We start from the raw sequence: 15,962 nt of genomic DNA, 5'->3' as shown, positions 1-15,962 counted from the left end.
TCGAATCATCAAGCAAAGGATAAGCTTCAGTGGATCGCAGTATGGCAGCTGCTCAACCACTTACAACACCTTGCCTGTTACAAAAGTCGTTTACAATTGATTCTAGGCTTTGTCATTGTATTAAATAATGCTTTTATATGTAACTAGCGCGGCATCAGGTGATCGAAGATCCTCCCAATTTACTATGTTACAAATTACATTGGCATCACATCCATTGTCGTTTATAAAGTAAATTATAAACTTTAAATGGTTTAGAAGCCATACAATGCAAATTGCCCCTTATTTATCATTGCAGTCCAGCACGGATACGACCTTAGAGGCGTTCAGGCATAATCCAACGGACGTAGCGTCATACCACTGTTCGCTCGAACAAGTATTGTGCCATTGGTCCGTACCTGCGGTTCCTCTCGTACTACGCAGGAATGCTGTCGCAACAACGTTTTGTCATTAGTAGGGTAAAACTAACCTGTCTCACGACGGTCTAAACCCAGCTCACGTTCCCTTGCATGGGTGAACAATCCAACGCTTGGTGAATTTTGCTTCACAATGATAGGAAGAGCCGACATCGAAGGATCAAAAAGCGACGTCGCTATGAACGCTTGGCCGCCACAAGCCAGTTATCCCTATGGTAACTTTTCTGACACCTCTTGTTAAAAACTCTTTAAACCAAAAGGATCGATAGGCCGAGCTTTTGCTGTCCCTGTGTGTACTGAACACCGAGATCAAGTCAGCATTTGCCCTTTTGCTCTATGTGTGGTTTCTGTCCGCACTGAGCTGGCCTTGGGACACCTCCGTTATTATTTGAGAGATGTACCGCCCCAGTCAAACTCCCTACCTGGCAATGTCCTTGAATTGGATCATACCTGAGTAATTGGAGTTATACCAAATTTTCAAATCAAAAATACATAAATGCATCGTTTTATTAAAGAATTTGTTTGCGATTATATAACAAACTCGTGATACTTTGATCAAGAAGCTTGCATCAAAACCCAATACCATAAGATATAATAAATATATCCGTATAATGGCTAGGAAATGATACACGTTCCATTTAATCAAGTAAGTAAGGAAACAATAAGAGTAGTGGTATTTCATTGACGATACCAAACCGAGGTCTAATATCTCCCACTTATTCTACACCTCTTATGTCTCCTTACACTGCCAGATTAGAGTCAAGCTCAAAAGGGTCTTCTTTCCCCGCTAATTATTCCAAGCCCGTTCCCTTGGCTGTGGTTTCGCTAGATAGTAGATAGGGACAGTGTATGAATCGGATCCCTCCGAACTTGTTTTACGTGGCGTGTTCCACATTGAAGGGATTACAACCACGGCACCCTATACACCCACAAGTGAGCATATGATGCATGTGTCCAATACGCTGAACAAAACGTCCCGGTCTGGAAGCTATAGCTATGTACATAGCGACCACCCCGGTAGCAATTCGAGTGCTTGCTTGCCGGGCAAGCACTCCCCCTTGCTGAGGAGCGAGATCTACCTAAAATCTCTACTGTTCTATGGGTCACAGCACCCGAGTGTTGCGCAACCCGCGCCGTTACTCAAACGTCGAGCATGAAGGCTCTACCCGCGATATGGGTACCAACCACAGCCACCACGATACTCCCACAAGGGGGCCAACCTCAATGAGCAGTCTTGGAACTGTTCAACCCGTGGTACCGAAAATTAGAGGCTCGGTCGGCCTCACTCTTTGGCTCCGACAAGCACGGGCGGAGTGACCTATTGCCGCATTAGTCGCCTTCTACGACAAGCTGCGGCAAGCTGTGGCAGTATTCTCGCCCGCTAACCACACGGCACGGCGCCAGGCTATCTGCCTCTTCTTCTGTGGAACACCAACTCAGCGAACACAACCAGCCGTTGCGTTCTCTCCCGATCCTCCAGGATTCTTTCGAATGTCCAGTCCTCGCCAACACGCTGCACTCCAAGTCCATCGAGGTCTCGCAGATCTGCATATAGCGGGCAGGCGCACAACACGTGCATCCAGTCCTCGTATGGATCACCACATGCGCAAGCAGTGGTATCGCTAAGGGCTCTCCCATGCAGAAATGCGTTGAACGACCCGTGCCCAGTGAGCAAGAAAGACGCCATCATCGAGAAACCAAAATTTGGATCCCGATAGACGAGGGTGACATCCGGGATGAACCTGTGCGTCACCCGTCCTGGTTCGCTGTCGTCATCCCATCTGCTCTGCCAACTCAATAGCAAGCATTCCTCTAGGCGAATCTCTTTTTGCTCACGGCTTAGACGCGTAATGTCTTCGCCATAGAGCCAGTCGTTCTCCTCCAGCGGGTATCCACGCTTCAGCTTGTATTTGACCGCTAATTTCTTAGCGGCCAAGTCAAGCGGGGGGGCTCCAGCAAGAACCTGCAGTGCCGCGGTGGACACTGTTCGGCATACCGATAGACATCCAAGCAGGATCAGTCTATGGCAGGAGGATAGTCGCCTCCTGGCAGCTACCTGTGCGGCGGTGTCATACCATACCGAGGCACCAAATAGCACACAAGGTGCCATGAGTCCCGCATATATGGTCCGCCTGGCTCGAGGACTGAAGCCCCAGTCGACTCGTAGCACACGCGCCAATGCTCCAACGACTCCGGTCATCCGCTGGCGAAGCGAAGCTATATGCGTGAGGAATTTCATTCCTTCACTGACCGTGATGCCAAGGTACCGACAGCTGCGCACATACGGCAGGTTCGCTCCAGCGAATCTTACCGTGGGCGCACGTCTCAAGGTACCTTTGAGCAGCATTATTACCGTCTTGCTGGTCGAAACGGCAACGCCTATTTCCGCTCCCCACGTTTCAACGATGGACATCAGTTGCGCTCCTTTTTCCTCTAGCACGGCTCGGGAGTTTCCCTCGATGAGAAGAAGCAGGTCATCCGCGTATGCACTTAGCAGGCAATACGGCTCGAGGCGCTGAAGCAGTACATCCATCAGCATGTCCCAAATAAATGGGCCGCTGATTGACCCCTGCGGGCAACCTCTAGTTACCGGCACATTCACTGCACCGGAACTGCTTCGGATTACTGCTCTTCGGCCGACGAAAAAGCTCTGCCACAAGCTTATTTCCCGGCATCCCAAGTCGGCTAGTCGGCGCAGTACAGCACTCCATTCGACGTTGTCAAATGCTCCTTTGAAGTCCACGAATGTGCCGAGCACGTATTGCGCTGGACTGGCGTCAACACTGCTCTTCACGTGTCTCCAAGCATCCTCCACACAACGTCCTTGGCGAAAACCGAACTGCCATCTGCAGCCTTCCGGAAGAACTTCTCTTACACGATTCACCATGATTGCCTCAAGCACCTTGCCAAAAACTGGCAGTAAGCAAATTCCCCTGTATGAGGAGGGCTCACACTTGTCCTTCTCGGGTCCCTTGAGTAGCGCCACTACTCGTGGGCACTTCCACTCGCTGGGAAAGTATCCCGATCGGATGCAACGGGAGTACAACGCTGCCAGGTGCTGAGGTACGGCGCGCCAGACTGCCTTACAAATAGTGCCATTGATGCCGTCCAAGCCAGGCGAACGCCTGCTCTTCAGTCGGCCAACACAGACATCAATCTCGAGTGTTTCAAGGGCCGGTGGGTCTTCCTCCACGATGGCAGTCGGTGCTTCGGACTCCGCAACTGGGAAAAAGTTGCGAAGGAGCACTCGTGCACAATCACCCCAATCGGTGATCAGCTCGCCATTCACGCGGAGGCACCCAATCTCCGTGCACTTTCTTCGACCTCGGCAAAATTTGTAGACGCGCCCCCATGGATCATCGGCATGATCTCCCACGAAGCGTTTCCAATCGTCCATTTTCGCCCTCCCAATGAGCCTTTTGTAGTTGGCTGAGGTCCGTCTCAGCTCGACTACCAAAGGCTCTGCAGCAACATCGTCATCACGATGCCGTGCATCCTGGAGTCGGCGACGAAGTCTCCGAACTTCGCGCCTTGCAGCGCTCAGGTCGGCAGTCCACCAACGTGCTCTCCTGCTGGGCGATCTTGGCGATTTTCTACCCAACGCAATATCGCACACATCATGCACGATACTGCGCAGGGTGGAAACCTGCTGGTCCAACGGCGACTCAGAGAAGCTTCCCGGAAGTTCGGCTGTTCTACTCACCATCTCCTCCTCGAACAATCGCCAACGTGCATTGGAGAGGTTCCAGGACGGCACAGGAGCTATGCTCTCAACTGCGCTCGTGGAGGTTGTTTCGGCCACAACAGTAATGATGTTGTGGTCACTCAACTCCCACTCGTCCACTCTCCACTCATATGTGGCCCACATAGATGCTGCCTCGTTGACGATTGTCACGTCGATATCACTACGAGCTCTGTAGTTATCGAACGTGTACACCTCTGTTGGCTGGTTTAGGGCAGCGGCTCTTGCCTCCAGCATCCACTCAGACAGCAGCTCACCCCGACTGTAGTTAGCTTGCCCCTCGGCATGCCGAGAGAGTTTGGCAAACCACATGGGGGACACTGCATTCGCGTCGAGGCCCAGGATTGCGGGGGTTCTGCTAGCCTGTAGCAGGATCGCATCCATGTACCGAAGGTACGGTTCCAAAGGTGCATCGAATTGGCAGTATGCTGAACAAAGGAAGATTGAGCCAAAACTCCCTTTTACTACCAGACATACGCCATACTCTGTGGTGAGGGTCTCCACTGGCATACAGATGGCATCCTGCTGATCTACTAGGATGGCTGCCTTCCCTCGCCGGTCAGTGTAAATCCTCATTCCTTGAGGCAGCACATCCATCCCGTCGCTGCTGAGGTACGGCTCCTGCACCAGTGCGAACATTGAGCTTGAACTCCTGAGTCGGACACCAAGCTCTATGGTCGCAGCTCGCCCTCGGCCACAGTTCGCTTGGATGAAGCTAAACATTAATGTCTAGCTTGCACCCTCGCTAGCACCGCGCCATATATTGGGCAAGCGCTCGAGAGCATATGATGTCCCGAGGGTCGCCCTCTATGCCGGCAATTTCGGCAGTCCACCGGGTTCTGGCACCTTGCCGCGTTGTGGCCCTGCTGCCCGCACTGGCGGCAGACGTTGTCCTTCTGACGGCACTCGCTGATCTTGTGGTCGAAGCCCACGCATCTGTGACAGGCATAGGTGCGGACCTGCGATCGGCATCGGAACGAGAACCACTTGATGTACACCCGACCCACATCAAGCTTCGCCATCGCTCCATCATCGACTTCCAGCGTCACATTGACAGTGGCGCCGTCAGTCACCGACCACGCCTTAGTCAACAGGTGCACCGACTTCTTAAATTGCGATGCCGTCATCGTGTCATCGAAGTTGTTTTCCCGCAGTTCCGTCATGAATTCCTCCGGGCTGATGGCCGTGTCCACGTCGTAAACGACTACCTTCGGCTTCTCAGCAGCATTCCTCGTAACATTTAGTCCCACTTCGGCGAATCTCTTCGATGACACCACCTTCTGCAGCTCTCCGACTGAGGGTGTGCGGATAATGGCTCCATCGCCTCTCCGGAGTTCACGCACCTCGTGAACCCTGACTCCGAGGGAGGGTGCAACCATATTTCGCACCTTCTCAGCTATCGCCTTCCCCGATAGCGCTGGGTCGTCGCACTTCACGACCGCTGACCATGTCTCGCGAACCTTCGCAGTCCGCGGGGCATCAATGGGTGCTGCCTGAAGCATCTGAGGAGGGTTGGCCGCCGTAGTCATCGACGGGGTCGGTGGCGGTGGCATAGCCAGCCGCGTCTCCAGCTCTCCACACCTGAGCATCAACGCCATAACCAGCTCGTCGTAACGGCTGATAGCCAAGGTGAGCTCGTCCGTGTTCACCCCTCCTAGGCTGCGAAAACTGCTGCGCACCATACGCTGAGTGGCCGACAGCTCTGCCATCATGGCTGCTTGCCCAGCACGAGCGGCAGCGGTGGCAGCTGTGGCGGTGGCAACAGCGCGGGCGACAGCGGGGGCGACAGCGGGGGCAACGGCGGGGGCGGCAGCGGGGGCAACAGCAGCGACGGGGGCATCCATCGACGAAAACTCCTCGTCTAACACGCCTACGGGTTCAGGAACTCCATTCGCCGCCACGGCAACCAGCTTCGCCTGCGTTGGCACCGAGCTCTTTGAAGCCAGTACGCTTTTACGCCTGCGACGCGTAGACTTCTTCGACGCACTGCTGGCGCTCATGGCGCTCGCAGTGCTATCGCTTTCCATCGGACTTACCCAATGGAAGTGGCTCCTCCTTTTACCAAGTCAAGCAACTTTAGCTTGCTGACAGAGGCTGGTTGCTATGGCACACTGGCTCCACCTATTCACAGTGGCGCCACCAATTGCTCGGTATGGCAACACTAAAATTATCCAATGCACACACCTTAGCAAAGTTCACAACCGATCAGCTGGCGCTGAGAGAATCCCACACGAAAAGGGCTAACGCCTCTCTCGCAGAGAGCGCTCTCACTCAACACGTGGCCCTCGTGGAAAATTTCCAATTGAAAATCGTTTATTTCCACAACACGCGATGTTCTTTCGCTCACAAATTTTCAACTTTTGTTCGCGACACCTTCACACACACTTTACTCCGTTTTTCAACGTATAAATCCGCGGATTTACTCAACAATGACCGTAGCAATGGGAGCTCGAGGAAAACACGTCCGTCGTTAATCCATTCATGCGCGTCACTAATTAGATGACGAGGCATTTGGCTACCTTAAGAGAGTCATAGTTACTCCCGCCGTTGACCCGCGCTTACTTGAATTTCTTCACTTTGACATTCAGAGCACTGGGCAGAAATCACATTGTGTCAACACCCGCTAGGGCCATCACAATGCTTTGTTTTAATTAGACAGTCGGATTCCCCAAGTCCGTGCCAGTTCTGAATTGATTGTTAATTGATAATCGTTATAATTAATAAGAACTAATTGGTTTAACCCAAATAGTATTCTTAAAAATTTTAGCAAGAAAGTTCCACAATTGGCTACGTAACTAAACTATCCGGGGAACAAGTAACTAACATAAATGCTAGAAACTCTATTTACCATAAACCATGTTATTGTTTCCCAATCAAGCCCGACTATCTCAATCTTCAGAGCCAATCCTTATCCCGAAGTTACGGATCTAATTTGCCGACTTCCCTTACCTACATTATTCTATCGACTAGAGACTCTTCACCTTGGAGACCAGCTGCGGATATTGGTACGGCCTGTTGAGAAGTTTGCGTGTCCCCACCATAAATTTTCAAGGTCCGAGGAGAAAATATCGACACAACAGTATATGTCATGCTCTTCTAGCCCATCTACCATATCTCTCTGCGAAAGACTTCCATGGTAGTACGGCTATAAAACAGAAAAGAAAACTCTTCCGATATCTCTCGACGGCTTCTTTATGGTCGTTCCTGTTGCCAGGATGAGCACGAGGCCCATATTTAATAACAAACGGATACTCAACAGGTTACGGAATTGGAACCGTATTCCCTTTCGTTCAAAATTATTCAAGTGTATTATTTTCGCTTTGTTTATATAATTTGGCATTTTTGTTTTACTTGAAAATTTTCGGCTTTCGCCTTGAACTTAGGACCGACTAACTCGTGATCAACCACTGTTCACACGAAACCCTTCTCCACTTCAGTCCTCCAAGGTCTCATTCGATTATTTGCTACTACCACCAAGATCTGTACCAATGGCAGCTCCATGCAGGCTTACGCCAAACACTTCTACGCATACCATTGTACCTTCCTACTCACTAAAGTTTCAAAATTTATATCACAAGTAATATAAATCATCTACTTTAGCGGTAATGTATAGGTATACAACTTAAGCGCCATCCATTTTAAGGGCTAGTTGCTTCGGCAGGTGAGTTGTTACACACTCCTTAGCGGATTTCGACTTCCATGATCACCGTCCTGCTGTTTTAAGCAACCAACGCCTTTCATGGTATCTGCATGAGTTGTTAATTTGGGCACCGTAACATTACGTTTGGTTCATCCCACAGCGCCAGTTCTGCTTACCAAAAGTGGCCCACTGGGCACATTATATCATAACCTTGAACTTCATATCAAGAAAGTTAAGGTTCTTACCCATTTAAAGTTTGAGAATAGGTTAAGATCGTTTCGACCCTAAGGCCTCTAATCATTCGCTTTACCAGATAAGATTATTTTATATAATATTAAAATGCACCAGCTATCCTGAGGGAAACTTCGGAAGGAACCAGCTACTAGATGGTTCGATTGGTCTTTCGCCCCTATACTCAATTCTGACAATCGATTTGCACGTCAGAACTGTTTCGGTCTTCCATCAGGGTTTCCCCTGACTTCAACCTGATCAAGTATAGTTCACCATCTTTCGGGTCACAGCATATATGCTCAAGGTACGTTCCAGTTAGAGGCATAAATAATATAAATATACATTATACATAACTATATAGAACGCCCCGGGATTGTGTTAATTAGCTATAAATAGTTAAAAAACTAATCCCATTATTAGTCAAGTTAATTACGCTATTAGGTTTATATCCCAATAACTTGCACATATGTTAGACTCCTTGGTCCGTGTTTCAAGACGGGTCCCGAAGGTATCCTGAATCTTTCGCATTGTTAATCATACAAGTGCATATAATAAACACAAAAATCAATGATAATTATGCCATTATATAATTCCGAAAAATTAACGCACTGTAATCATATTAATCTATCAGCACTTTATCAAATTAATAACATTTATTCTGTGTTAAAATGCAAGCAATTTAATTGGAATAAACTATAAGTTATATTTTATGATAAATTTGGTATATGCTAATAGATTACAATGTCCTTATATGGAAAAAATGCACACTATCCTCATAATATTATTTAAATATTACAATTTTAATGATGAATTTTCCATAACGGATATTCAGGTTCATCGGGCTTAACCTCTAAGCAGTTTCACGTACTGTTTAACTCTCTATTCAGAGTTCTTTTCAACTTTCCCTCACGGTACTTGTTTACTATCGGTCTCATGGTTATATTTAGTTTTAGATGGAGTTTACCACCCACTTAGTGCTGCACTATCAAGCAACACGACTCTTTGGAAACATCATCTAGTAATCATTAACGTTATACGGGCCTGGCACCCTCTATGGGTAAATGGCCTCATTTAAGAAGGACTTAAATCGTTAATTTCTCATACTAGAATATTGACGCTCCATACACTGCATCTCACATTTGCCATATAGACAAAGTGACTTAGTGCTGAACTGTTTTCTTTTCGCTCGCCGCTACTAAGAAAATCCTTGTTAGTTTCTTTTCCTCCCCTAATTAATATGCTTAAATTCAGGGGGTAGTCCCATATGAGTTGAGGTTGTATATAACTTTTTCTTGCCATTAATTCTTTATATATAATGATAAAAACATTTTATTAAATTCGTTATAAAATTTCCATTATTTCTTGTAGCAAAGTGTTTTCCATTAAACGAACCAACGAAGAATAATAACATAACCAAGTTTTTTCTATTTCCGAATCATTAATAAGAGACAATTCTAGATGAAAAATAATTCAATTTTTTATGCTAGACATTTCTCAGTATTACTTGATTGAAAAAGAAAATATTTCTCTTCGTTTTTCACATCCAAATGTGAGATAATGTTTTTCATATATATTTTTTAATATTATGAATAAAAATATTATTATTTTATCCAATAATATACCATATGCTTATAAAATTTATAAACAACTTAATTAGCATAGTCTTACAACCCTCAACCATATGTAGTCCAAGCAGCACTATAAAATTAATTAAAGTACATAACAGCATGGACTGCGATATGCGTTCAAAATGTCGATGTTCATGTGTCCTGCAGTTCACACGATGACGCACAGTTTGCTGCGTTCTTCATCGACCCATGAGCCGAGTGATCCACCGCTTAGAGTTTTATAATTCATTTTTATATAATGTCAATTTTGTTTTTATTGAAAGAAATTAAAAATACACCATTTTACTGGCATATATCAATTCCTTCAATAAATGTATTTTTATACCTAAAATAAATGCTGCGAAATGTCTTAGTTTCATATAAGCATTATGTATCATATAATCTGGTTATTTACGGTTTATATTTAACTATGTTTGGGCGATACATACTGCAATTTATATAAAACATTAACCTGATGGGTACCAGGTACAACATTGTATATTTTAGGTTGTTGCATTAGCCAACGTATGCTCATAACTAAGATGAACAATACATATTCGCAACGCGTGTATATTATGGTCCATATACACACAAAGTTCACCATTTTATATTAACAAATTATTTTGATAACCATTATTTTTAATGTTTTAATTCGATTTCCATTTTCGAATTTGATATCTTCGATCTCTCCAATATTCGAAGTTTTATTTTTACATTTCAAAGCCACATATATATAATATTTTTTTTTGTTGTGCCCGCCATTACACAACATGTTAAAATCTTATGAGGTTGCCAAAGCCTCATATAAATAAAAACCCATCAGATTCATTTTATTTTGATTTTAACTTTTATTTTAATATATATTTATATATATATTTTTAATTTGATTCAATTGAATCGTTTCGTTCTATAATCATATCATATTATGCGCTTTGCTTTTGTAAAAATTCGGTAATCTGGTAAATTTGATAATATGGTAATATAAATTTGGTAAATTTTTTAATTTGGTAATTTGGTAAGTAATTTTGGTAAATTCAAAATGTATTTGTATTATAACAAATTTTTATTAACGGTAAGGATTTTATACAATAATGATCCTTCCGCAGGTTCACCTACGGAAACCTTGTTACGACTTTTACTTCCTCTAAATAATCAAGTTCGGTCAACTTTTGCGAAACAACCGTAACACGCAAGGCGTCACAGTGATCACGTCCGGAGACCTCACTAAATAATTCAATCGGTAGTAGCGACGGGCGGTGTGTACAAAGGGCAGGGACGTAATCAATGCGAGTTAATGACTCACACTTACTGGGAATTCCAAGTTCATGTGAACAGTTTCAGTTCACAATCCCAAGCATGAAAGTGGTTCAGCGGTTTACCCGGACCTCTCGGTCTAGGAAATACACGTTGATACTTTCATTGTAGCGCGCGTGCAGCCCAGGACATCTAAGGGCATCACAGACCTGTTATTGCTCAATCTCATTATTGCTAGACGCAATTTGTCCATTTAAGAAGCTAGTGTCCTTATAATGGGACAAACCAACAGGTACGGCTCCACTTACATAAACACATTCAAACACAATAAACATTTTACTGCCACCATGAATGAAGGCTATATAAGCTTCAGCACCATAATCCTGAAGATATCTATTTAATATATTTGAGTCTCGTTCGTTATCGGAATTAACCAGACAAATCACTCCACGAACTAAGAACGGCCATGCACCACCACCCATAGATTCGAGAAAGAGCTATCAATCTGTCTTACACACTTATGTTCGGACCTGGTAAGTTTTCCCGTGTTGAGTCAAATTAAGCCGCAGGCTCCACTCCTGGTGGTGCCCTTCCGTCAATTCCTTTAAGTTTCAGCTTTGCAACCATACTTCCCCCGGAGCCCAAAAGCTTTGGTTTCCCGGGAAGCGACTGAGAGAGCCATAAAAGTAGCTACACCCAATTGCTAGCTGGCATCGTTTATGGTTAGAACTAGGGCGGTATCTGATCGCCTTCGAACCTCTAACTTTCGTTCTTGATTAATGAAAACATCTTTGGCAAATGCTTTCGCTTAAGTTAGTCTTACGACGGTCCAAGAATTTCACCTCTCGCGTCGTAATACTAATGCCCCCAAACTGCTTCTATTAATCATTACCTCTTGATCTGAAAACCAATGAAAGCAGAACAGAGGTCTTATTTCATTATCCCATGCACAGAATATTCAGGCATTTGAAGCCTGCTTTAAGCACTCTAATTTGTTCAAAGTAATAGTACCGGCCCACAATAACACTCGTTTAAGAGCACTAATGCAGGTTTTTAAATAGGAGGAACATATGAAAAAATACAAGTATTTAATCACATATAAGAACTCCACCGGTAATACGCTTACATACATAAAGGTATAGTACTAACCACAATTGTAAGTTGTACTACCCGTATGAAGCACAAGTTCAACTACGAACGTTTTAACCGCAACAACTTTAATATACGCTATTGGAGCTGGAATTACCGCGGCTGCTGGCACCAGACTTGCCCTCCAATTGGTCCTTGTTAAAGGATTTAAAGTGTACTCATTCCAATTACAGGGCCTCGGATATGAGTCCTGTATTGTTATTTTTCGTCACTACCTCCCCGAGCTGGGAGTGGGTAATTTACGCGCCTGCTGCCTTCCTTAGATGTGGTAGCCGTTTCTCAGGCTCCCTCTCCGGAATCGAACCCTGATTCCCCGTTACCCGTTGCAACCATGGTAGTCCTAGATACTACCATCAAAAGTTGATAGGGCAGACATTTGAAAGATCTGTCGTCGGTACAAGACCATACGATCTGCATGTTATCTAGAGTTCAACCAATATAACGATCTTGCGATCGCTTGGTTTTAGCCTAATAAAAGCACATGTCCCATAAGGTTCATGTTTTAATTGCATGTATTAGCTCTAGAATTACCACAGTTATCCAAGTAACTGTTAACGATCTAAGGAACCATAACTGATATAATGAGCCTTTTGCGGTTTCACTTTTAATTCGTGTGTACTTAGACATGCATGGCTTAATCTTTGAGACAAGCATATAACTACTGGCAGGATCAACCAGAATAATGTTTCTTTCTTCATATTCCATTCATATTTTTCGAATTGAAATAAGCAATATAAATATTATAGATTTCCATTTTATATAATTCCATTTATTATATCATATTGAAAAATACTTCAATATTTTGCCTTTGGGTAAAATTTTAAATCTCTTTTAATTCGATTACGGCCATTTTTATATAGCATTCGTATTCGTATATTCCATTATATTTTTATACTTGTTTCACCATTATTAACAAGTTCAATAATATATATTTCTATAATTTTGTATTTATATTATACATATTTCATTCTAAAATATCATTTTGTTTCCAACATACATAATTATTGTATCCACACATGTACAATTTTTGTTTAACCAATATAAATATTGAGTTAAATCATTTGCAATTTGATGATAAATTTAAAATTTATCTTTATCCATATAACTCTCTGGTAATACATAACGTAAAACCGAGCGCATATGATTTCTATATTAAAAATTTTGTAATTTTTCCATCATGTAATAAATATGAATATATATATTATACCGCGGTAACGATATAATTTTCCAACTTTACGGCAGGTAATATATTATTAAATAAATAACAATAAATTTGCCTGCCTCCAAAAATTAACGATAATATATGGAAACGATTTGTTATTCTATGTATAATAGAAACTTGACTGTTGTTTCAACGATATTATCTAAAGTCGTATATTCCTATTAACCGCGGAGCCAAGTCCCATGTTCATAAGAACTGAGAAACAAATTTGTACGGATAATAATATACTTTATTTGTAAGTAACCAAATTTAAATCATCATGATCCGAAATATATATTTCGAATAATGCATGAGGTCGGCAACCACTGCCTACCTATAGTAGTTTTTGAACCCGCTGTCCTCAAAGCGGGTATTTTCAATTCTGTTTGCCACCCAACACGTGCTATTCTCTTATATATTAAGAGAATTTTCCTTTATTCATATATAAATGAATTATTTTTTCCATTAATCATATGATAATTGCTCATTTTCATATGTTTTATATTTAATTTCCTTATATTATTGTCAAAATCATATGAATACATAAGTTTTGAACAATACGAGAGGTCGGCAACCACTGCCTACCTATAGTAGTTTTTGAACCCTCTGTCGATCAGAGCGTCGTTTACACTACTAATACCTCTCACTTATATGGGTTTTCTCTATAATACTAAGAGAATATAGGAGTATTTCTGAATTTTTTCCTTTATACATATAATAAATATTCATTTTCATATGTTTTATAATTAATTTCCTTATATTATTGTCAAAATCATATGAATACATAAGTTTTGAACAATACGAGAGGTCGGCAACCACTGCCTACCTATAGTAGTTTTTGAACCCTCTGTCGATCAAAGCGTCGTTTACACTACTAATACCTCTCACTTATATGGGTTTTCTCTATAATACTAAGAGAATATAGGAGTATTTCTGAATTTTTTCCTTTATACATATAATAAATATTCATTTTCATATGTTTTATAATTAATTTCCTTATATTATTGTCAAAATCATATGAATACATAAGTTTTGAACAATACGAGAGGTCGGCAACCACTGCCTACCTATAGTAGTTTTTGAACCCTCTGTCGATCAGAGCGTCGTTTACACTACTAATACCTCTCACTTATATGGGTTTTCTCTATAATACTAAGAGAATATAGGAGTATTTCTGATTTTTTTCCTTTATACATATAATAAATATTCATTTTCATATGTTTTATAATTAATTTCCTTATATTATTGTCAAAATCATATGAATACATAAGTTTTGAACAATACGAGAGGTCGGCAACCACTGCCTACCTATAGTAGTTTTTGAACCCTCTGTCGATCAAAGCGTCGTTTACACTACTAATACCTCTCACTTATATGGGTTTTCTCTATAATACTAAGAGAATATAGGAGTATTTCTGAATTTTTTCCTTTATACATATAATAAATATTCATTTTCATATGTTTTATAATTAATTTCCTTATATTATTGTCAAAATCATATGAATACATAAGTTTTGAACAATACGAGAGGTCGGCAACCACTGCCTACCTATAGTAGTTTTTGAACCCTCTGTCGATCAGAGCGTCGTTTACACTACTAATACCTCTCACTTATATGGGTTTTCTCTATAATACTAAGAGAATATAGGAGTATTTCTGATTTTTTTCCTTTATACATATAATAAATATTCATTTTCATATGTTTTATAATTAATTTCCTTATATTATTGTCAAAATCATATGAATACATAAGTTTTGAACAATACGAGAGGTCGGCAACCACTGCCTACCTATAGTAGTTTTTGAACCCTCTGTCGATCAAAGCGTCGTTTACACTACTAATACCTCTCACTTATATGGGTTTTCTCTATAATACTAAGAGAATATAGGAGTATTTCTGAATTTTTTCTTTTATACATACAATAAATATTCCTTTTCATATGTTTTATAATTAATTTCCTTATATTATTGTCAAAATCATATGAATACATAAGTTTTGAACAATACGAGAGGTCGGCAACCACTGCCTACCTATAGTAGTTTTTGAACCCTCTGTCGATCAAAGCGTCGTTTACACTACTAATACCTCTCACTTATATGGGTTTTCTCTATAATACTAAGAGAATATAGGAGTATTTCTGAATTTTTTCTTTTATACATACAATAAATATTCCTTTTCATATGTTTTATATATAATTTCCTTATATTGTTCAATAAATATACGGATATTTCATATATTTTTCTTTATATATAATTATATACATTTATCCTATATTTATATGATAGGGACAATATCATATGCGTCTTGGCAACTTTACTTGATTTCTTTAAGTTCTTTATTTCTTTAATATGATAGGGACAATATCATATGCGTCTTGGCAACTTTACTTGATTTCTTTAAGTTCTTTAGTTCTTTAATATGATAGGGACATTATCATATGCGTCTTGGCAACTTTACTTGATTTCTTTAAGTTCTTTATTTCTATAATTAGATAGGGACAATATCATATGCGTCCTATTGATGACAAGCATTGCAACTTACTTGATTTCTTTAAGTTCTTTATTTCTATAATTAGATAGGGACAATTATCATATGCGTCACTAATTTGATGCAAAGCATTTGGCAACTACTGATTTCTTTAAGTTCTTTATATCTATAACTGATAGGGACAATATCATAGCGTCTTGGCAACTTTACTGATTTCTTAAGTTCTTATTATATAAT

General features: G+C 41.7%; 2 non-coding genes and 1 pseudogene across 2 annotated transcripts; all 3 read right to left on the bottom strand.

Moving 5' to 3' along the window:
* On the bottom strand, window positions 1-9,304 carry LOC113564829 (annotated as a pseudogene).
* Window positions 9,305-9,693: 389 nt separating this feature from the next.
* On the bottom strand, window positions 9,694-9,872 carry LOC113564833. Its single transcript, XR_003408334.1, has one exon. It is a non-coding gene; the product is annotated as a 5.8S ribosomal RNA (ribosomal RNA).
* Window positions 9,873-10,722: 850 nt separating this feature from the next.
* LOC113564824 lies at window positions 10,723-12,717 on the bottom strand. The gene has a single exon (XR_003408329.1). It is a non-coding gene; the product is annotated as a small subunit ribosomal RNA (ribosomal RNA).
* Window positions 12,718-15,962: the final 3,245 nt, after the last annotated feature.

Source organism: Drosophila erecta, unplaced genomic scaffold, assembly GCF_003286155.1.
Source record: "Drosophila erecta strain 14021-0224.00,06,07 unplaced genomic scaffold, DereRS2 tig00000978-arrow-arrow-pilon, whole genome shotgun sequence".
Classification (NCBI taxonomy): Eukaryota; Metazoa; Arthropoda; class Insecta; order Diptera; family Drosophilidae; genus Drosophila; species Drosophila erecta.
Note: the sequence above shows the minus strand (reverse complement) of the source record. Positions and strands in the feature narration are given on the sequence as shown.